Source organism: Trichosurus vulpecula, chromosome 8 (assembly GCF_011100635.1).
Source record: "Trichosurus vulpecula isolate mTriVul1 chromosome 8, mTriVul1.pri, whole genome shotgun sequence".
Lineage (NCBI taxonomy): Eukaryota > Metazoa > Chordata > Mammalia > Diprotodontia > Phalangeridae > Trichosurus > Trichosurus vulpecula.
The window spans coordinates 60,828,075-60,851,789 of record NC_050580.1 but is presented as its reverse complement, the minus strand read 5'-3'; positions in this window follow the sequence as shown (position 1 = coordinate 60,851,789).

The following is a 23,715-nucleotide window of genomic DNA, read 5'->3' as shown; positions in this document are numbered from 1 at the left end:
AGAAGAGAAGAGAAGAGAAGAGAAGAGAAGAGAAGAGAAGAGAAGAGAAGAGAAGAGAAGAGAAGAGAAGAGAAGAGAAAGGAGAGAGAGAGAGAGAGAGAGAGAGAGAGAGAGAGAGAGAGAGAGCTGCAAACAAATCTCACCTCTAACACAAAGACAATTCAATTAACCTCTAAAAGTCTCCGTTTCCTCATCTGAACAATGCGGGGAAGGTGGATGATAGTACCTGCTACAGGGTTTCTGTGGGGCTCAAATGAAATAGAGATTGTAAAGTACGTTGCAAACTTAGAAGCCTTATGAAAATGTCAGTTCTTATCTCTCTAGCCTTTCCCTCAAACTACTCGGATAAACATTGCATTAGATCCTGGTTCCCCGACTGCCTGGCCCTGGGCCATACATAACCTCATGTCTAAAAGGTCCCGGGGCTCCAGTGAGAGGCATGCAAATATGTGTTAGGGAAGGGTTTCTAAGTGCTGGGTGGTAGCCATGGTCAGAGTCTAGACCTCCTGCTGTCCTAACCATAGAAAGTCAAGGGCCCCAGGCTCTGCTCCCAGTTTTCACTCATCTGCTGTATGATGGGAAAATCACTTTCCTTTTTGATCCTCAGTTTTCTCATTTGTCAAATGGGTGTGTTTTGCTACCTTGATTGAAAGGGAGTGGACTAGGTTGCATTTCTTTTTAATAGCCAATGTGGGAATTTGTTTTGCTTCAGGCTGTTGTTACTGCTTTTTCCTTGCTTTCTACCTTTCCAAAGAAGGGTTTATTAAGCTCAGGGTGAGGGAGGAGAGAGGCAAATAAATTTGAAAAAAGACCTGTAACACTTAAAGGGAAAACCTGAAAGGGGCGAGGGGAGGGAGAAAATGCAGATCTAAAATAAAATAAAATAAAACAAAATCGATCTAAAATAAATTAAAATAAGGATGTTAGACTGGATAGCCTATAAAAGGCCAGTCCATCTCTAACATTCAGGGATTCTATGAAATGGAAGCTCTTGAGACACTTATAGAAAGGCCAAGAGACCCATCTAACCTGACAACAAATGGGAACCTCCCAGATGAACTCGGCCAAAGGCTCATTTAGAGAAGCCCCCACGGACTGCCCCAGCAAGGCAGTGGAGGGAAGGAGCAGAGGCCTGGCCCATTGTTGTGGGAGAAATGAAGGGAGCCTGCACAGAATGAGAGAGGGGGAGAAGAAAAAGAGACCAAATAAAGTCAGTCATATAATATTTTACCAACAGCATGTAGCTGCTTGTTAGCAGAGATCTGCTTTCCAACGGCAAATAATAAAATTATGCTTTTTGTGCGGGTAATGAAATGCAAATTAAAGCTGGATGCACATTAATGCAAAGAGTTGAATATCCATTTAATCAGATCCTCCCTGCAGGGGCCAATGATAAAAGTGACAGAAGAATCGCATTGCTAATTCTGGGCCTGTCACATCTCATACATACTTACCTTGTAAACCAACCGCTATTGTGGCACCTGCCCGCTGGGCTGGAGGTTTATGATGATTAGAGAACAGGGAGCTTGGGGAAAACCCTTTTGGAGCTCCAGCTTGGTTGGGGGAGCCAGGAAACCTGGAGAGAGCTGAATTAAGAGAAGCGGGAGAGCAGTGCTCCTGGCCTCACCTTTCCCTCGTTCCTGGAAAGGAGATCTCAAAAGCCAGCCCCAGACAACCAGCAGTTGGCCTTCCCTGGTGTGGAAGGCAAGTGTTATAACTGGGCCTGATCTTACTAATAAGCTGCTTTAATTAGTTGATTGACTGGGGACAAACGTGATCTTTCTCATTGCCCCTGAAATCGCAAATATTTGTTGTGCCTAGGAAAAAAGGCACCTGGGAGTTGCAAAAAGGCGAGGTGTGGTTTAGAAAGCTTGTTGCCCCCGGGGTCAGAAAAGACCTGGGCTCTGATATATACTAGGTAAAATGAGGAAATAAGCATTATTATTATGTGCCAGGCACTTTGCTAAGTGCTTTACAAATACTATCTCATTTGATCTACGCAACATCCCTGGAAAGTAGGTGCTATCCTAACCTCCATTTACAATGAAAGAAACTGAGGCAGACACAGGTTAAAGTGACTTGCCCAGGATCTCATAGCTAGTAAGTGTCTGAGGCGAAATCTAAAGTCAGATCTTCTTGACTCTGGTCCAATGCTCTATCCCTTTCTTTACCTATCCACAATGGAGATGAAAAAACTTGAACCTTATGCACAAAAGAGATCAAAGGTGGAAAGAAAGGACCCCTACGTGCCAAAAATATTTGCAGCAGCACTTTCTGCAGTAGCAAAAATCTGCAGAGTAGATGCCCATGGACTGAGGGATGCTGGGTACATGAATGTAATAGAATAATATTAAATAGTAAAAAGAAATGAGGAATTCAGAAAAACAGAGATTTTATATGAGCATGATCCTTGGAACTTATGCCAAACAAAGAAGGCAAAACCTGAAGAATGATGTTCACAATGACTACGTTCACATAAGTTTCTTAAAAGACCAAAAAGCAGACAAACTCAGATTAACTGCGGTCGCCAATCGTAGTCCTGAGGAACGGGAGGTCCATCTGTGAATCAACCAGCATTTATTAAGCTCCTACCATATATCCAGCACCAAAGATACAAAAACAAAAGCCCAATAGTCCTTGTCCAGAAGGACGTAATATTATAATGAGGAAACAACATATGTTGTTGTTCAGTTGTTTCAGCCACGTCTGACTCTTCATGACCCTATTTGGGGTTTTCTTGGCAAAGATACTGGATTGAATTGCCATTTCCTTCTCCAGCTCATTTTACAGATGAAGAAACTGAGGCAAACAGGGTTAAGTGACTTGTCCAGGGTCACACAGCTAGCAAGTTCCTGGGATCAGATTTGAACTCAGGAAGATGAGTCTTCCTGACTCCAGGTCCAGTGCTCTACCCATTACATCACTTAGCTGCCCATGCTCCTGTATAAGTATAAACAAAGCATATGAGAAGTTAGAACAAAAAATAACCTGGGGAAGGGGGAGCAGTAGAGGCTGGAACCTTCATGCAAAAGATGGTACTTGAGTCTTTGAAGAGAGAAGTGAGGGGTAACAGGCATGGAATGTTGGGTGAACTGTGGGACATGCTCCCTTAGTTTTGGGGTAACTGTTTTCCTTTGTTCAAGGAAGGGTTCAATGTAGGGAACAGCAGTATATCAGAAAATGACTCATAAATAACATGAGGCATCAGTGAGAATTTAAAAAAAAGCTTGTACTATCTTTCTCAAAGGGTTATTGAAAAAAATGTTTTATAAGTGCTATAGAAATGTGAGCAATTATCCTAATTGCCCTTGAGGACATGACAGTCTATTCAGGAAGGCAAGGCACATTCACAAAGAAGCCACGATTGCTTCTGATGAATGGTGAATCATTCTTTCTTTTGTGTATGTTTATTTGCATAATATGCCCCGGTGCCCCATAAGAGTCATGAGGACCCATGAATGGTCCTTTGGGTAAGGACATCAGCATGTTCTCCTGGAAGGGTTAGGAAAATAACCAAACTAGAGGGTAATGCAGGTCACCCTAAGTAAGTATGCAGTCTGAGTGGTATCCCACAACTAGTCTGCCTGAAGTAGATCGAGAAGGAGCTCAAGACAAGTGAGGTCCTTCATGCTGAGGAATCCACCATACCACACTGTCTGGGGCCCACTGTTCCCTGAATGCAGAAGTGTAGCCCAACGCAAACGAGATTGATACTGGAGGCACAAGGCTTCCACACTTCGAACTAAGGCAACAGATAATGAATGATTAACCAACATTAATTGGAGAAGGAGATATGGTAGCTGGCCGAATGGGTGAAGGAATGCTTCAGAAAGGTAGGATTCAACCGAAGTTTTAAAGGACGAGCTGTATTTGGAGGAGAAGGGAGAAGGGAGTCAATCCAAACAGTCTGTGGGCTGAGAATTTGTGAGGTATGTGTGGGGAACAGAGGGGGAGATGGATCAGACTAGAGTAGAAGGTTCATACAGGGAAAAAGTGGGAGGGAGATTTGGAGGACCTTGATTGCCAGACTAAGGTACCCAAGTACTTTATTCTATAGATAGTTTTAACTCCTGAAGCCTCCTCAGTGGAGAAATGGAAGCCAGCCCCGCTAGGTTTTAATAAAGGTGGGTCTAGCGATGGGCAGAATGGTCCAGATGGGGAGGGAAGTAGAAACAGGAGGATCAACTAGGAAGCTGAGGCAGTAGTCCAGCCAATGGGCAAAAAGAGTCTAAATTAGCATGGGTGGTATTAGGAATGGGCAGGTATGGTTGTGGGAAATACTATAAAAGAAAAGTAAGCAGGACCTAGAGAGTGATTGGGTGAGGAAAAGTCAAAGATTACCCAGAGGCTCCCAGTCTGGCTGAATGGGATCATGTTACTTACCGAAACTTAAAATATTTGAGTTTGGACTGATTCTGCAGAAAATGGTGAGCCATGGAGGATTTTGAATGAGAGAGAGCAGGGCACTAAACTCCATTGGCTCCTTATTGCTTCGAAGAGCAAATACAAAATGCTCTGTTTGAAATTCAAAGTCCTCCATAACCCAGCCTCTTCCTGCCTTTCCAGTCTTCTTACTCCTTACTTCCCAACACATACTCCTTAATCCAGGGACACTGGCCTCCAGGCTCTTCCCCAAACAAGACACTCTATCTCTCCACTCCAGGCATTCTCCAACTGTTCCCCCATGCTTCATAAGCTCTCCCTGTTCTGTTCCAACTACAACCTTTCTTGCGTTGTTTAAGTCCCAACTAAAATCCCACCTTCTACAGGAAGTCTTCCCCAGCCCCTTTTCATTCCAGTGCCTTCTGCCTTTTAGTCACCTTCTATTTATCCTGTATATAGTTTGATTTGCATATGTTTGTTTTTATGTTGTTTCCCTCATTAAACTGCAAGCTCCTTGAAGGCAGGGACTGTCTTTTGCCTCTTTTTGTATCCCCAGCACTTAGCAACGTGTCTGGCATATAGTAGGAGTTTAATAATTGTTGGTTGATTGATTTATTATTGCAGTGGGAAGCCTAATCTCACAATAGTGTGAAGGATAGATGGGCAGAAAGAAACAGTGGAAGCCAACAGACCAATTAGGAAGTGATTTCAGTAATCCAGGCCAGGACTGGCATTATACACAACTGTTGCAATGTCACCTAGGCTGACTCATCAATCTTCCATTCCCAAGAAGGGATTAGACATCCTCTGTGAAGCCCTTTTCTCTCTTCCCTCTCTTTCCTTTCTCTTGAGGTATTGTGAAGCAGTAGAAAGATCACTGGATTTAGAGTCAGAAGATTTGGGTTCAAATCTTACCTCTTTTCCTCACAACCTATGTGACCTTAGGCAAATCATTTTATCTACCTCTGGCCCTGGGGGGGTGGGGAGGGGGTTCATGACAAGCCTCTCTGAATCTTTAATTCTATGGTGCCTTTCCTTCTGTTTCCCTCTCTTCTGGCCAACAACAGGAAGAAAAAGAGAGGGACAGGGTGGGGACATCTAAATTCCTGTCCCTGTGCCATAGACATCTCCAGATTTTCCTCCTCTTCCCTTGTTTGGGGAAGTCAGTAGGGAAGGGGTAATAAGGGGAAGGAGCTTTCCTTGATGTAAATCTGTAGATTTTCTATAATGATAACAGTGACAAGGATGTCCTTAACCCTCCTTAATACTGAAGGAGACACCGGGTGAAGCAAAAACAGAAATCCTGATGAGAGCTACTGTGTTCTGTTATGTAGCCCCGCATGGTGACAGCTTCGTCTCACGGATTCTGATCTGACGTGACAGGATCCTTCCAACTGTCTCTCTCCTGTGCCTGCAGATTTACCTATCTCCTGGCATCTGACAGGATGTAAATTTGAGAAGCTACACTGGAGGGCCTGCCATCAACAACCCCTCAAAGGCAGGCTTTATGCTGTCCAGGCCTAGCCCAGCAACTCTTGGGGCCCATGTCCCCTGGGTTTGGAGAACACTGAAACCCAGTGATGTGGTCTTGGAGGTTCAAGAGTTACATGCTGAACCCCTGCTATGTGACTAACCCAGGGCTAAGTGGTGCAGGGGATGCGGTTACCCTCTGCCTTCTGCTCCCTCCTCCTGTAAAGAACATTAGATTAGGAATCAGACAACCTGGTTTAAAATCCTAGACCTACCATTTACTGGCTGCGGAGCCTTAAATAAGTCACTTGGTCTCAGTTTTTCAACCTGTAAAATGAGAGAGTTTATCTAGAGCAGGGATTCTTAATCCTGTTTGTGTCACGAACCCCTTTGGCAGTGTCTGATGGAGCCTACCTACCCCTTCTCAGAATAATGCATTAATATAGAGAGAACTACAAAGGAAGCCAGTCATATTGAAATACAATTATCAGTTTGAAAAATACGTTCATGGACCCTAGATAAGGAACCCCTAACCTAAATAATCTCTAAGGTCCCTCACAATGCATTCAATGATTCTTTAATAGTAGCTTACATTTGTAAAATGCTTTGTGGTTTACAGAATGCCTTTCTCCTCATAACTTTGTAAAATAGGTAATACAAATATTAAACCCAGAAAAGAGAAGTGACTTGCCCAAGATCACACACAGTAAGTGGCAGAGCCAGAGCTCCAGAAGTTCTGGTCTCAAATCTAATGCTCTTTTTTTTTTTAGAAAAAAAATTATTTTTTATTTATTTTAACATATTTTTTAAATTTTGAGTTCCAAATTCTCACCCACTTGCCCACCTTTCCCCTACCCACTGAGAAAGCCATCAATCAATATCTATTATACATGTAAAATCATGTAAATACATTTCTATATTAACCATATTGCAGAAAAAAGCAAAAAAATTAAAAAGTGGAAAATTATACTTCCATTTGTACTCAGAGAGCATCAGTTCTCTCTTTGGAGGTAGATAGTATTTTTTCATGATGAATCCTTTGGAATTGTCTTGGATCATTGTATTAATCAGAATAGTTAAGTCTTTCACAGTTGATCACCATTACAACATTGCTATTACTGTGGACAATGATCTCCAGGTTCTACTCACTTTACTTTGTATCAGTTCATATAGATCTTCCCATGATTTTCTAAAATCATCCGCCTCATCATTTCTTATAGCACAATACTGCTCCATCACAATCATATACCGCATTGTGTTCAGCTACTTCCCAATTGATTGGCATCTTCTCAGTTTCTAATTCTTTGTCACACTAAAAGATCTGCTATAAATATTTTTGTACCTTTCAGGTTTTTCTCCCTTTTTCTTTGATCTCTTTGGAGTATAGACCTAGCAGTGGTATTATAGGGTCAAAGGGTATGCAAACTTTGTTGCCCTTTGGGCACAGTTCCAAATCATTCTCCATAATATTTGGACCAGGTCACAGCTCCACTAACCATGCATGAGTGTCCTTATTTCCTTACATCGCCTCCAACATTTGTCATTTCTGACAGGTGCGAGGTGGTACCTCAGAGTTGTTTTGAATTTCCTTTTTCTAATCATTATCAATTTAGAGCATTTTTTTTATATAACTATAGACAGATTTGAGTTTTTCTTCTGAAAACTGCATGTTCATATCCTTTAACCATTTATCAATTGGGGAATGGATTCTAGTGCTCTTTTTAAGATATGTGAAGAACTAGCAAACAATATAGGATGAAATAAAATTGGGCACTAAATAATAATAGCTAATAGCCAGCATTAATATAGCACCCTAAGACTTGCAAGTGATATATATAGATATGTACACATATAGATGTGTGTATATACATATATAAAATCTCATTTTGTCCTCCCAACAATCCTGGAAGGTAGATGCTATTATTATCCCCATTTTAGACCAAGGAAAACTGAGGCTGAAAAAGGTCAAATGATTTCTCCAGTATCCCAAAGCTAGCAGAATTTGAACTCAGATCTTCTGGATACCAAGTTCAGCTCCCGATCCACTTCCCTACCCAGCCCTCCTATGTTCCATTCACGTTTTAGACAAGATATTGGTCATCTGAATTCCATCTGTAGGAGAGCAACAGGGTGAACTTTTAAGACCAAAGTGCCCCTCCTTGGCCATCACCCTCTGTGGTGTGTGGTCTCCTTCATTAAAATGTCAGCTCCTTGAGGGCATGGACTGTCTTTGCTTTTTGTGTTTGTAGTGCTTGACCCATAGCTAGAGCTTTAACAAATGCTTTTTCATCCATTCTTTCTTTCTCTCTAAAGATCAGTTGAAGGAACTGGGAATATTTAATATGGAGAAGAGAAGTCTTAGCAGAGACATGACATCTGTCTTCACTGTCACATGGAAGAGGAAGCTCTAAAGAGGAAAATTTAGATTGGATGTCAGAATGAACTTCTTAACAATTAGAGCTGGCTAAAAATAGAATAAGCTGCCTGAGGAGGCAGGAAGTGGGTTCTCCCTTACTAGAAATCTTTAAACAAAGGCTGGTTGACCCTAGATGACCAGTTGTTGGGAGAGTATAGGGGATTCTTGTTCAGGTATTAGTCAGAGAAAGTGATCTCTGAGGTCTCTCCCAACTCTACGATTTTGAGTGGCACAGACTGGGAATACCATAGATATTTATAGGAGTATATCAGAATCAAGGATCCACTAGGCTTCATGGGGAAGTGGGTTTTCAAGGAAAAGTATCTTGGGGAGTCATGGAAGATAATCTCAGTTCTTTCCCACCATCCTGACAGGCTTTACCAACCTGGAAAAACTTCAAGGACAGGACCAGAGATAGGACCAAGGTCCTGGTTCAAGGACCAGACTAGTGAAATCAACCAATCAGAAAGACCACCTAGAACTGTGTATAGGAGTGGCTATCTGCTTTGAAAGAACACATGTTATACTTGGAGTTAGGCAGACCTGGGCTGGAATCTTGCTTCCGATGCTTACAACCCTGAGCAAGTTGGCTAGCCTCTCTGTACCTCAATTTTCTCATCTCTAAAATATGGTGATTGGACTCAATGATCTCTATGGTTTCTTCCAACTCTAAATTTATGATCCAGGAAATCATGGATCCTTGAAGCATTAAAGCAACTGCCACTCTGGACACCCATCCAAGACTAGGTTTAGGGTGGCCTTTAATGCCCAGAATGAACATGGAACTGGCTTGTCTCTTGGGCCCCCCAATCATCCTCTCCACCTGAATGTATAACAAAGCTGAGTTTGGAGTGGTTTGAATTGCCTTTGTTTGGTGCTGTTTGTTTTGAGTGGTATCATTATTTTATTTTTAAATTACCTATAATGTACCCTTTAAAAAATCCCTAATTACAGATAGGATAAATACATAATTGCAGACTTTTTAAAAGCACATATTATTTACTCAATACTCCGTAATTACCATCTTTCCACGAAATGTATTATTTCCTGGATTGTCCGTAATAGCTCCTTTGAAGCTGGCTGCGGAAGGCCGACCTGTTTATCTGATCTCGGTTCATGGGTCATTGACCCAGTAGCATGTGGTGGGTTGTAAGCCACCAAGTCACCGGCTGACAGTTCCTTTCAAATGTTTGCTACCCATAAATTTCTTGGCGTTTTATGGGCAAAAAGAAAACTGTCGCTTGAGAGATTTTAGAATTTTGAGAAGGCTTGGTGTTTGGGTTTGTTTTCTTGTTTCTCTGCAGCTTTTCTTTGCCAATTTGAACAGGATGGTGTTAAATACCTGGCATTTTCCTCCCTATGACAGCATTTCACTTACCTGAAAGCCACAGGGACCTCATCTCCTGACAATTCAACTCAATAAACATTTATTAAAAGTGACTACCTACGTGCCCTGTGCCATCCACTGGGGACGTGAAGACAAAAAAAAAACAACAAAGATAATTCCTCAGCTTCCCTTCATTTCTTCCTCATCCTGATCCTCCAATCATTCAGCTCCATCCATATGAACAAACATTATCTTAAGTGATTTCTATGGGCTAGACTTTAGGTTTTGATCTCTGCGACTTCTCTTCTGAACTTTCTCTAGCTCTCAGCATCCCTCTTCATTGTTCATGCATGCTTCCTTCCTCACCAGAACGGAAAGATAATTAAGTCCTCTGGAGTAGGGGATAAACCGATGGCCTCTCAGCCCACGTCTTTGTGTTAGCTGTGCGCGGGCCTGGAATGCACTCCCTCCTCGTCGCTGCCTTTTAGCATGCCTGATTTTTTTTTCAAAATTCAGCTAAATACCACCTTCTGCAACTGAAAACTTTTCTGATTCTCCCAGCTGTTAAATCCCTCCCCACCAAAATTGTCTGCTCCTTATTTTGCATAGTCCTATCAATGTACTTGGTTTCCCCTGACAGAATGTAAGCTCCTTGAGTTCAGGGGTTGTTTTATTTTTATCTTTGTATATCCAGCACCCAGCACGGTGCCTGGTATTCAGTAGGCTCCTAATAAATGCTTATCTATGGGTTGGTCGATAATCCTGGCTCTGCCACAACTCATTATGTGACATTAGCACATCAGTCATTGGCCATTCTACCTGCTATATACAAGTCACATTCTAGGACTCAAATTCAATGGGTCAGCTTAGGAAACATCTAAGTAAAGACTGCATCCAGAGCATTGTTCTAGTCTTGGAAGAGATGGAAAATGTGGATGAGACAGAGCCTTCATAGAACTTGTGGTTTGGTAGGCGAATAAGACACAAATATGGATAACTTTTATTGTTCAGTTAGTTGTTCTCTTCATGACCCCATTCAGGTTTTTCTTGGCAATGGTACTGGAGTAGTTTGCCATTCCCTTCTCTAACTCGTTTGACAGATGAGGAAAGTGAAACAAACAGGGTTAAGTGACTTGCCCAGGGTCACATAGCTAGTAAGTATCTGAGACTGGATTTGAACTTGGGTAAATAAGTCTTCCTGACTCCAGGTCCAGGGGGTACACTAGATAGCCTATTAGACCTAGAGTGAGGAAGATCTCAGAAACTTCCCATACTGGATATGTCCCCCTGGGCAAATCACTTAACCATTCTCAGCCTCAGTTCCCCCAGCTGTGAAATTAGGAAAATAATAGCACCCATAATTTCAGGGTTGTTTGAGGATAAAAGGAGATAATACTTGTAAAAACTGCTTTGCAAACTTTAAAGTATCATATAAATGCTAGATAGCATTATTACTATTGTATGAAGAGTTCATTACTGGGATAGGAAACAGAGTGTTACAGGAAATATAACAGGTAAGGTCATTACTGACATGCACGTGGTATCTGCCTTCAAGGAGTAGTTGAAAAAGCTGTCGGACTCCTTACTCTTTATAACTTATAACTCTTTATAACTTATCTCTTTTCCAGACTCTCTCTCAGGACTCTGATGCTCAATGAGGACTATCAAGGGACCGCAGCAGCTGCCTGGAGTGTGGGTGCTCCTCAGGATGACTCTAGATCAGCCCTTCCCCCTCTCTGGGCCTCAGTATCCTCATCTCTTGAATGAAGCAGTAGGAATGGATGATTTCTAAGGCTCTTTCCAACTCTGTCAATAATCTTAAGTAGCTATGCTCTTATTTTCTCCCCCTTGGGAAAAGTGAGTCCTTCCCTGTCTTCTTTTGTGCTCAAGTGGAGCAGTGAGCAATTGCGGGGTGTAGGCTAGGGCTCCCCAATTTAGGGCATTTAAAAAGTTGTCCCTGGGCATCCCTGGGAAGGTGCTGTGGGCTTAACAAAGGCAATGTGTTTTGCAATGACCTTGGCCAACCTTCAGCTTTAATAAGCTGCCGGCACTCAGAGCAGATCACAGCCGCTCCCTCCCATCCCTGGCAGCTGGGGCTGGTCGGCTGACAGGCAGATGTATGCACCTCTTTGAATTTAGTGATGCCAGAAATGACATCCTGGAAATCAGGGGCCAGACGCCCAAAGATTACCCAGACAATCAGGAGATGATAAAGAGGAAAGGGAGCAGGGAAGGAATAGAATGAAAGACAAAGAGGGTCCCTTTTAGAGCATTAAGTCAATAGTCAGAGAAATGCTTCTGTGCAACCCGCATTCTGAGTTGGGAGAGAGCCTCTCTATTCTTCTTGCTACATAGACAGATGCCAGTTATATTAGGGGCTGCTTAGGATTCTCACATGGGGAAAGGAAAAGATGAGAAACCAAGCAGGATGCAGGGGATCACAACGACATTAAGGACCTTAGATTTTAAGCTAGAAGGGACAGCAGAGGCGCCCAAGGTCAGTCCTCTCACTTTACAGATAAGGCCAGAGATGTTCAATATATACCCAAGGTCACACAGGAAGGAAATACTAAAGCTGGGATTTGAACCCCGATCCTTTCTCATGAACCAGCATCCATTCCGCTCCATTTCAGTACCCAAAGAGAAACTTTCTAACAAATGAAATTTATTGGTCCAGAGCCAGCCTCAGGATAAATCTAACTCAGGGATGTGTCTGCTGACTTACTCAGAGCAAGAGAACAGGAAAAAAGAAGGTCAGGTCTCAGGAGGGCTTGAGGCTCCCAAGAATACAGCTTGCAATTTGTATGGATTTTTTAAAAAGCAAATCATGCCATATGAGCCACTAGGTGTAACCCTTCTATCAGAGATTTTCATGACCTAGAGGGCCTAAGTCCTTCTGATAGCAGGGGGAGAGGACTTACATCACTCTTTCTTGGTTTGTAACACACACACACACACACACACACACACACACACACACACACACACCCCACACGAAAGGATGCTGGATTTGGAGCCAAAGAACCTGTGTTCCAATTTTTCATCTGCTATTGCCTATCTTTGTGACCTTGGACAAGTCATTTTAACTCTATGGGTCTCAGTTTCCTCATCTTTAAAAGGAGGAGATTGAACTGGATGGCCTCTGCCAATCCTTTCCAGCTCTAAATTCATGATGCTATCCTCCTAGTAAGCTGAGGGAAACTCCCCAGTGGCAAATGCACAGGTCACAGTATTACAGAAGAAAGTTTTAGGAAAAGGAAAAAAAAAACAAAAGAGGGACCCACAAGCAACAATTCATCCTAAGGAAACATGCAAATTCCCAGAACTAAAATGACAACTATGAGGACCATTCTAGGCGAGGCCATCTCCAAGACTCTATCTTTGCTCTCTGTTCCCTGACGGTTGAAGGAAGGGGGTAGAAGGTGGCATTCTTTCCTCCTCTCTCTTTCTGGTCCATGGATGGAACTTACAGCTCTGTATTGCAGCCACCCAGTCCACCAAATCTCAGCCAAGGTGAGAACAGATCTTGAGTGCTTTCCAGTCTTTCTTGGTCAAATGAGGGCCCAAATCTCCCTCCACCTTTTCCTCTGCCCCCACCCCACTTCTCATCCCTCTTCTCTCTGGCTCAGCCTTCATCTTCCCCTTCCTTCCATCTCTCTCAGTTACCAGCCTCACACAATGCCATATATACCTTGGAATACACACACTTTATTTTCTACTGTTACTTAAATGGCAAAGGGAGAAGGAGAGAAAGAGAGAGAGAGGCAGAGACAGAGACAGAGAGACAGAGACAGAGAGAGAGAGACAGAGAGAGAGAGAGAGAGACAGAGACAGACAGAGAGAGACAGAGACAGAAACAGAGACAGACAGAGACAGAGACAGACAGAGACACAGAAACAGAGGGAGAGAGGAAGAGAGAGACAAGAGAGGAGAGTGAGAGGAGAGAGGGAGAGGGAGGCAGAGACAGAGAGAGAGAGAGAGCGAGAGAGAGAGAGAGAGAGAGAGAGAGAGAGAGAGAGAGAGAGAGAGAGAGAGAGAGAAGACACATCCCAGTCCTCGGTACATAATATCTTCAGACACTGAAAGTTCTTTTTTCTTGTGAATTATGAAATGGAAAGCAACTGCCAGACTGTGGTCTTTTGTTTCAAAGTGAGAAAAACTTTTGGAAAATAATTAGCAGACCCAAGTGTCAGAGCTGTCATCCCAGTGACTCATTTTTATCTTTGGGCCTTTTTCACTGCTCTGAAAGGAGAGGTTTGAGTCTTGGTCTGATGCAAAGAGCACTGTAAGGAAGGTTTAGGGGGAAGGAGAAGGTCAAAAGATCTGAATCCTTATCCTAGTTCTAACTAACCAGCTGTGGGACTTTGGCCAAATTACTTCCCTTCTCTGGTGTGTTTCCTCTTTTGTCAAATTAGATGGATTGACTAGATCATTTAGCTTAGAGCTTAAGTGAACCTTAGAAATCAACTATTCCAACCTTCTTATTTTAAAGTCAAGTAACTTGAGACATTGAATTACTTGCCCAAAGTGGTCATGGTAGTGGAGACAAAATTTGAGCCAGATCTTCTGACACTAAGTCCAGCATAAGGTCCCTCCAAGCTCTAAAGTTTTGTGATTCTATGAAATAAATAGTGTGATTGCCAGTCATCCCTAGGAATTCTGGTGACCTGGACAAGCTCAGTAGGAGAGAAGGGGACATGCCTGCAGAGGTCACTCCACCCATTCAGGTACATTTAAGCCAGACAATGGGAGTGGGGGAGAAGTGGCAAGTAATGGTGTAACAGTGGGACAAGAGAGAGACACAACCTCATAGCACCATGTTGGTACCTTGGGTTAAAATCCCAGAAAACCTGCCCTGGTTACAGCTCTGTTGGTTACCCTTTGGTTCCAAGTTCTTGTCTTTATTTTATATATGTAACCACAAACAAGACCCCCATGCTTTGAACCCCCAAGTACTGGTACAACAATGGACCTTAACTTTCCTCAGATTCCATTTTTCTTCTGTAAAATGGGACCACTTAGTCCTTGTTTGGACTATTTGACAGTAATTTCAGTGGGAGAGATTCTTCTACCTCTTTCTGAGGAGAATGGAAGCCAGGGCTTTGGGGTAGGCTAACCCCAGCCAGGTACAGGGTCTTCTGATTCAAGTCCAACGTCTTTACCACTACTCCATACAGTCACTAAGTAGCTAAGGTATCAATTACATGTTGGAGCATTTCCTGGAGGCAAGTGTTGATTTAATAGAGAGAAAGGATCAATAGAAAACACTGAAAGCCAGATGAGAGTGTTGAAAGAGGGGAAGGGCCATTGAAAGGGGCAGCAGGAAGATAGAAAACAAACTTCAGAAACTCAACAGAAAGACATCCAAAGGTGAAACTGGAAAGTCCTTTAGAAGAATCTCCTAGATGTTTGAAGATGGGGACAGTCCCTTCCAAATTATCAAAAGAATCATAGGCTTCCACAATGTTAGAGCTGGAAAGGACCTCAGAGATCCTCTAAACCAGAGGTTCTTAACCTTTTTTGTGTCATAAGCCCCTTGGGCAGCCTATTGAAACCTATGAACCCCTTCTCAGAATAATGTTTCAAATAATTAAAGCAAATTTTCAGTTAGAGGTTAATGAAAATGAAGATATAATTTTTTGTGATCCAAATTCACAGACCTCTTTAAGGGTCCATGGAACCCAAGTTAAAAATCCCTACTCTAGTCCAATCCCCTCATCTGTCAGAGAAGGGAACTGAGGCCATAAAAAGTTCAAATGACTTGCCCAAGGGTGCAGAAGCCTTTAGTAGGATGGTTGATTAAAGACCACTGGCATGTTTGCAATGTCAAGGAAAAGCAAGAATGGGTCCCAACACAATCAGCATATCACCTGTAGTAAAACTATGGGAGAACTGGGACATGGGGTGCCCCAGATGGGCAGGTATGTCTTGTGATTTGTATTGTTGGAGTAAACATTATAGGATCACAGATCTAGGGATCTCAGAGGTCTTAGGCCCAGGGAGGTCACACAGGTAGTAAGTATGAGAAGCAGGATTTGAATTCAGGACCTCTGACAGTCAATGTTCTCACATCCTCATCAATAACATTACATATGCATCTGGGTTAGAGCAGGGATTCTTAAACCAGAGCCTGTGAACTTGATTTTTAAAAATATTTTTATAATTCTATTTCAATAAAATTGGCTTTCTTTATAATTCTGTGTATTTTATTTTATTCATTTTAAAATGTTATTCTGAGAAGGAATCCATAGGACTCACCAGACACTGCCCAAGGGGTCCATGACTCAAAAAAAAGTTAAGAAATTCTTATGTCAGAGGAAGGAATCCTGGCTTCGAATGCCACTTTAGGTATGTTACAGGTGGGTAACATGAGCAGATTTCTTCTCTTTTCTAGCCTTAATTTTCTCATTTGGAAAAGAGTAACTATAAAGCTGGTGACCATCTCCCTCCCACAGGTCTTTTCCTGTTGACCATTCTCAAGTGCTATAGAAGTAGGGGTCCATATAACTGTCAATGCCTGCTTGCAGCCTAGCGATCCCTCGTCTCGATCTCTCTCTGGGTAGACCACTTGAGCAGGCGGACAGAGTCCTGATCTAGCAATTACAGGCCTAGCAGTAAAGGCTGCCCCATCCTACTCTGGGCTGCAACCCTAGCCCCTGACAGGAGTCTTGGCCAAGATACATTGTGAGCTTCCATTTGCAGACCCTCACCTTCCCATGATAGCCCCTCACTTCCCTGACTGCTTAACATGCATATTGGAGCCTCCAACACGGAGCCCCATAGATTCGTCTTTGTCTTGGGTGATAATTATTAGCTGTCTCGGTGGGTGAATGCAGGCAGAAACAAAGGCAGTCAGGTTGTAAAACCTTTTATCTCTATCAGGGCATATTATTTGATAAGGTGCTAAGCTAATAGTAACGTATGTCAGATTGTGTTTAGACAGATCACTGTGCTGGGAATTGGAGGTTATATTTGTCTGCGGAAAGTAGCACCTGAAAGACTAAAGAGAAATTCATACTAATATTCTGAGCCCTGGGCGTACTGCAGACCTCCCAGCCCCGAGTGGTTATTTCTTACAAATGACTCGAGCTTGGATCATGTGCCCAGTCTGGTCCTTGTGACAGCCCCAGGCATTTTGTCTTCTGCTCTGGGAAGAAGTCCAGGCTCTCATGGAAGGAGGCAAAATGAAAGCCAGGGGAAAGTAGGGGTAACAGGAAGAGTTCATGTCCACCCTTACTCCTTGTCCTGAGCTGTTTCCACCCGACTGGAAGACCCTCCCCCATCCGAATCCTTCTTGTACTTCATGGTTTGGCCCAGGTACCACCTCCTCCATGGAGCCTTCTCCTGGGCCATCTCTAGTCACCCTGACAAATATCTGGTGACTGGATCCAGATGGCTCTGGAGGAGAAAGTGAGGCTGGCGACCTTGCACAGTCCTCCTCACTCAAATCAAAGTCAACTGCAAGTCATGTCATCATTTCCCTGATGTCACAGTCCTCTTTGAAAATGAAGGACAAACACAATCAGAATCACAAACTTCGAGTTGGAAGGAACCTCAGAGGTCATTCTAGTGTAACCTGTGCCTAATGAGGAATTCCCTCTATGACATTCCCAAGTGATTATCCCACTTTTGTTGGAAGGGCTCCAGGGACAACGGCCCCCACTAAAAACTGAGGCACCTCATGTTGCCTTTTAAACCATCCTAATTATCAAGAAACTTTTCTCTATAACAAATCAGCAATCTGGCTCTTCAATTTCTATCAGCAAGATCAAATGAGCAACTCTAATGATTCCATATGGAAACATCTTAAATACTTGAAGAGGATATCATGTCTGCCTCTAAGACCTTTCTTCCGTAGGCTAAATGTCATCAGTTCCTTCAGCTAGTTCCAATGGGGAATGTTATCAATTTTGTTTTGTGTGTTTGAGCCTGGATCTCCTTATCTCATCTAGGCTAGAATGCAGCAGGCCTTCTCAGGCCCTTCCCTACTACTGATCTTCATAGAAACTTTGACAGCTCCATTTCTGACCTGAGTTGGTTCACCTGTCCTTATGCAACCTGGTGCTCAGCCCCCACTCTCAACCCTCCTGGGGCTCACAATATTGGTGCTGGACTTAGCGTGGACTTCCAGTCAGCTCTAGCCCAATTATAGCCCAGAATGCCCAAGCTCAAGAGATCCATCAGCCTCCCCAGTAGCAGGGTTTACAGGAATGCACTCAATACCACGACTGGCCTCCATTCTTTTTGCCATGCTGGCAATTTCCCAGTGTCCTTCTAAAAAATATGTTTAGGATTGAATTCAATACTTGGCTATGACCTTCCTAGGGCAGAATACAGTAGAACTCGTGCTTTCTTCATTCAGGGTGCCATCACTCTCTTCGTGAAGCCTAAGATCAGGAGAGCTTTTTGGGTTTCCATGTCACACTGTTGGTTCATATGGAGCTTGTGGTCTACTGCAACCCCCAGAGCTTTTCCACATGAACTGCCATCTAACCTAGCTCCCCACCTATCCTGTACTTGAACAGCTGCTTTTTTGAATCCATGGGTAAGAATGTACATTTATCCTAATTCTGTTTCATCACCTTAGATTCCAGCCTGCTAAAATCTCTTTGGAGCCTGACTCTATTTTCCAAAATATTACCTATCCCCCAAGCTTTCTGTCATGTTTGAAAATCTGATAAAGCATGTTCATTTCTACCTTCAATAGAGGCACTAATAAAATTATTGAACACCACAAGACAAAAAGCAGATCCCTGGAGTGCTCTACTTACAGTGGTGTCAAGCTCAAAAAGAAATAGATGCCACCCAACTCTACAGTGACTTAGAAAACCACAAATTACCATCATCTATGTTATGTTGTATTTTTATTTATTTTTTTAAATATTTCCCAATTTCTTGTTCATCTAGTTCAGGGGGTTTTGCGGCCACCAGGTTTGACATTTCTGCTCCACCAGATACCTCCCTCCAAATAGACTTTCGATCTATAAATCACTATTTTTTGGTCCATTCATTCAAGCAAGTTACAAATCCACCTGATTGTACTCTCATCTGGCCCCTACCTCTCCATCTTGTCTATGAAGCTATGATGACAAACTTCGTTAGGTGCCTTGCTAAGATACAGGTATTCTGTTTATGACATTCCCCTGATCTAGGAAACTTGTGGAAAAACGAAATGAGGGTTAGTGCACAACAAACAAATCTTGGTGAAAATATGATAGCAGCCTTTCTTTCTAAATATTCACAGGTCATCCCTTTGGTAGTAAATTGAAATTTTTTTCCAAGCCTGTGTCTTCTCCTCTTCTGATAGCCTTAGCACCTAATGCAATGTTGGGCACATAGTCAGCACATGCAAAATACTTGCTGAATTGAATACTTCTTGGAAAGCATTTCATGTCCCAGATATCACACCTGCTGTAGTCAAAGGGCAGCACAGTCCTGAAAGAGTCAGAGCTCTCTGTAAACTAGCTGGGCAAATGAGCATTTAAAGAAAACTAGACAAGTGAAACCAATAAGCCTGGAACTTGAGAGTTGTTATTCTTAATCTTTAGAGAACCCTTTGCTGTAACAATAGAGAAGGGTCAGAAGGCCTGGGGATCCTGTCTTCTGGGGGTACAGGTATAGGAGAATGCTATAAAATCCATTTGGGGAATAAGGCTGACACCTACATCATACTTAGATACACATTGGACAATTGGATGATGTATTTCACAGTTGTCATGGTCCTGAAAAGTTACACATAAGTGAAACTTTTGAAAATCCAAGTGCTACCGACTTGCTTTGTTACTCTGTCTTTCAGTAGCAGAAAACATGGAGGGAGATGCGCTGTATGTGGTCCTTTGGGTATGTGATATCTGTATGTAGCCATGGAAGCAGCTTCAGGTAAAATAAATGCCAAAGGGAAATTGACCAATAAAAATGCCAGTGCTTGACGGTTCAGCTAACTGGTGCTTGTCTGATCATTCCCAATGGAGTCAATCCCCTTCCCTTAGGGCTGCCTCAGAGGTAATGTCCCCAGACAAACAGCATTCTTGACCAATATACAATGATTTCAAATAAGAGTTTTTCTTCTGGAACTATCTGATAAAGGTTTAGCTCATAGTGGGCATTCAATAAATACTTATTAATTAATTAGTTGATGCTTATTGAAATGAATTGAATTAATTGCAAAGGAATTGTCTGATAGCTGCCCTTAAGGAACTTATAGTCTAGTTTGAGAGACAAGACTGACACTAATGAAACAACTGTAAACAACACAAGATAGTATATAATTCAGTACCAAACTGTGTGGTTTGTTATTGAGTCGTTTCAGTCATTCTAACTCTTCATGATCCCATTTTGGGGTTTTCTTGGCAAAGATGCTGAAATAGTTTGCTATTACAAATGAGAAACTGAGGCAAACGGGGTTAAGTGACTTGCCCAAGGTCACAGAGCTAGTAAGTGTCTGAGGCCAGATTTGAACTCAGGAAGAAGAGTCTTTCTGGTTCCAAGCCCAGTGCTCTATGCACTATGGCTCCACCTAGCTGCCCTAAACTGTATGGTACAACACAGTAAGTGTCAAAGGAATATAGAGCCATAATCGGTCAATCATCGTTGTGTTTGACTTTGTTTTCGAAGAGGACCATGGCATCGTGGAAATGATGACATGACTTGCAATTGACTTTGATTTGAGTGAGGGAGGGCTGTGCAAGGTCACCAGCCTCACTTTCTCCTCCAGAGTCATCTGGATCTAGCAACCAGATGTACTCAGGGGTGTGCTGGAGCCAGCTCAATACTGACTCGGGAGAACCAATTGTAAAATTTTCCATGTGAGCATTTATACCTTGGAAATTGGCAAATGATACAAATGAGGGCTTGGTTTATTTTTTTGTTGTTGATTGCCTGGTATGCTTGGCTGGTAGAATATTGTGAATTCAGGGAAGAGAACTTCATTTGGCTGAATCAGCTCAAAGTGACTTCAATTCCTATCCTTGTCGAATTATCACTCTCCCACTTGGGTAAGTCAATCTCCTTTTGTTAACTGTTGAATGGCCTATAGATGTCTCATTTTGTTTCCAAATTGAACATGAAGACTGACCTGAGTCAAACCTAGCCCAAAATACCAAGATAAAAATGTAAGAGGTAAGGGGCAATTAGGTGGTGCAGCGGATAGAGCACCAGCCCTGGAGTCAAAAAGACATGAATTCAAATCTAGCCCCAGACATTTACTAGCTGTGTGACCCTGGGCAAGTCACTTAACTCTGATTGCCCCCAAAATAAAAATAAATGTCAGAGGTAGGACCTGAACCCCAATTCTCTGCCTCCAGTGCGAGCCCTCTTTCTACCACCACATTCCCTTCCTTTAAGAGTCTATGATCCTTGGATCTGTATCCCCAGGCCTGTCTTCCCTCCTAGGCTCCAGTCAGCTATTGCCGACTATCTACTGTAAAATTCCATGTGGCTCCTCTGCTGTCACCTCGAACTCATATGGAAATGACCTGAGCAAATTCACAGAGACAGGAATCAAAATGATGTGCTTGGGAGACAGTAATCAGACTTGCTTGACTGGAGTGGGAGATTTGGAAGAAGAGTAGCAGGAGATAAGGTTGGAGTAGCAGTGTGGAACCACATCATGGGGGATTGGCGAGGGTCTGAAAGCCAGGCAGATAAGTTTCAACTTAATATAGCAGACATAGGGGAGACACTGAAAGGAGAAGCGGATAGTACGCAGGATGGATTAGCTAGTCTAGAAGCCCAGCCCAAAACCTTTTGAAGTAACACAAGAGGGAGCTGACTCAGTTCTGAACCAGGGAAGTGGGATTAGAAAGAACAGGAGGGATGCTAGAAACATTAGGAAGATGATTTAACAAGTGAGTGCCCATGAGGGATGAATGAGAGGGAAGAGTCGGAGTAAGGGAAAAAGTATAGTGGTCAGAACAGGATGAAAAGAAAAGAGCAGAGGGCTAAGGATTGAACTTGGAGAAATGCAGAGATTTTGGTGAGCATGAAAATTATCAACAAGCATTTTTAAGCACCTACTGTGTCCCAGGTACTATATTAATTTCTGGAAATACAAAGGAAAAAGAAAAATAGTCTTTGCCCTTGAAGACTCTACATCCGAAGAGGGGAAATAATAAATACATAAATTGGGACATACACATTATACAAAAAATGGCAGCTAACCTAAAAGGGGAAGGCCTCCTGTGAAACTGTTCGAGCTGAGTCTTAAAGGAAGCCAGGGATTCTACAAATAAATGTTTTGTGGAGTTGACGGAGGAGAAAATGGAGCTAGATAAGAACACATGGAAGGAGTGGTCAGAGAGGCATAAGGGAAACCAGTAGAGTAGAGGGTCAGGAAAGGAAAGGGGTGAGAGAGTCAAATCAAGATGACCAATAGAGTCAATACTCAGAAGTCAAGGAAGATGAAGACTGAAAAAAATATATATATATCGGATTTGTCTTTAAAAGACAGGTGTCCTTCAAGGAAATGGTTTCAGTTTAGTGGTGAGAAGATGACACATAGATTGACACATAGAAGATTTATACATAGATCGGGGAGTTCTCTTATTTGTGGGAATGTGTGCATTCAATTCAACAAATTAAACACCTTACGTGTGCAGAGTATTGTTTGTATAAGACAAGGTCCTTACGGGGATTACAGTCTAGTGGGGGAATAAGACACAAACATAGATAATAGTACCATAATATAGTTTAATAAGTGCAGTAAAGTGGGGGACAAAACAAATGTTAAATGATGGGGAGATAGTCATTCCCAGTGGGGTGGAGGGGGGAGGCAAGGAAGGCTTCATCAAGACGGCAGCATGGAAGACTCATATGAACTGATGCAAAGGGGAGGGAGCAGAACCAAGAGAACAACTGAAAATTCCTTGTTCCTTCCATTACATAGACCACATCCACCTTCTTAATACTGTTCCCTATGTTTGGAACACTCTTCTTCTTCAGTACATTGAATGGAATCCCTCAATCTCTTCAAACCTCCACTTAAACACCACCTTTTTCATGCAGGATGCTCCCTGCTTCTCTGTCCCTGTCCCATGAAAATCACTGTTATTTTATTTAAAACCAGAATTTGCTTTCCTGTGAATTTGCTGCAAAGCCTCACCTCCAGTAGAATCTAAGTTCCCCAAGGGGAAAGATTGTATCTCTCTTGTAAATAAGAATCTAGCACTGGTGCCAGGCACATAGTAGATTATTAATAAATCTATTAATAATAAATAAATTATTAAATAAATAAATAAAAATTAATAAATCTATAAAAATAATAAATGCTTGTTAACTTACTATCATGTGGGACTTATGACATTTTTTGACATTAAAAATAAATTCTATTTTTATATAGTTAGACACTATCATCTCAAAAAATAAAATAAAATAAAAAATACCACTGGATGGAAAGCTCAGGGAATTGGGGTCCTAGTCCTACCACTAACTAGTAGTGACCCCTAAAACACATCATTGGAGTCTATGGAGCCTCAGTTTCCCAATCTGAAAAAATGAAGATTATATTACCTTCTCTGCCTATCTCCACCACATGAAATAAGGTATGTATGAGCCTTAAATAATAATCACCCCCTTACAATTGTGGAGGGCTTTACAATTTATAAACACACACAGGCAGCCACCATTAAGTCCCAGCCTTCTGAAACATCGAGGGAGCGATAACCTCATCAAGTGTGTTTGCTATAACCCTGCTCCCTCGCACAGTAGACCACCGACCTTATTCAGAAGACTCTGGCAGAGTTTCCAAGCCAGGCTGCCCATCTTGAATGAAGAGACATTCGAGGGATACAAAAAAGACATGGGAGAGCAGACCTCATGGAGAAATGTGTCTGCCCACAGAGCGGGACTGTGCATGTCAGATTTTCCACTCTGTTTCCCTGAAATTTGTTTTGCACATCCCACTGCTAAAAATAGCTCAGTGGATGCCTGAGAAAGAATCAGGGGCCATCGGAAAGCAGCTCCCTTTGGCAGTTTGGGGTTGGTTTTTGACCGGTCTCATTGCCTTTTACCTACAACAGCCTCCCAAATGGAGGGTGTGATCCTGACACTAGTGCTAAGGATGCTCCAGCCTCTCTGGCCCCTCCTGATGCTCTTACTTCTAACCCTCCTGAGCTTCAGCCAG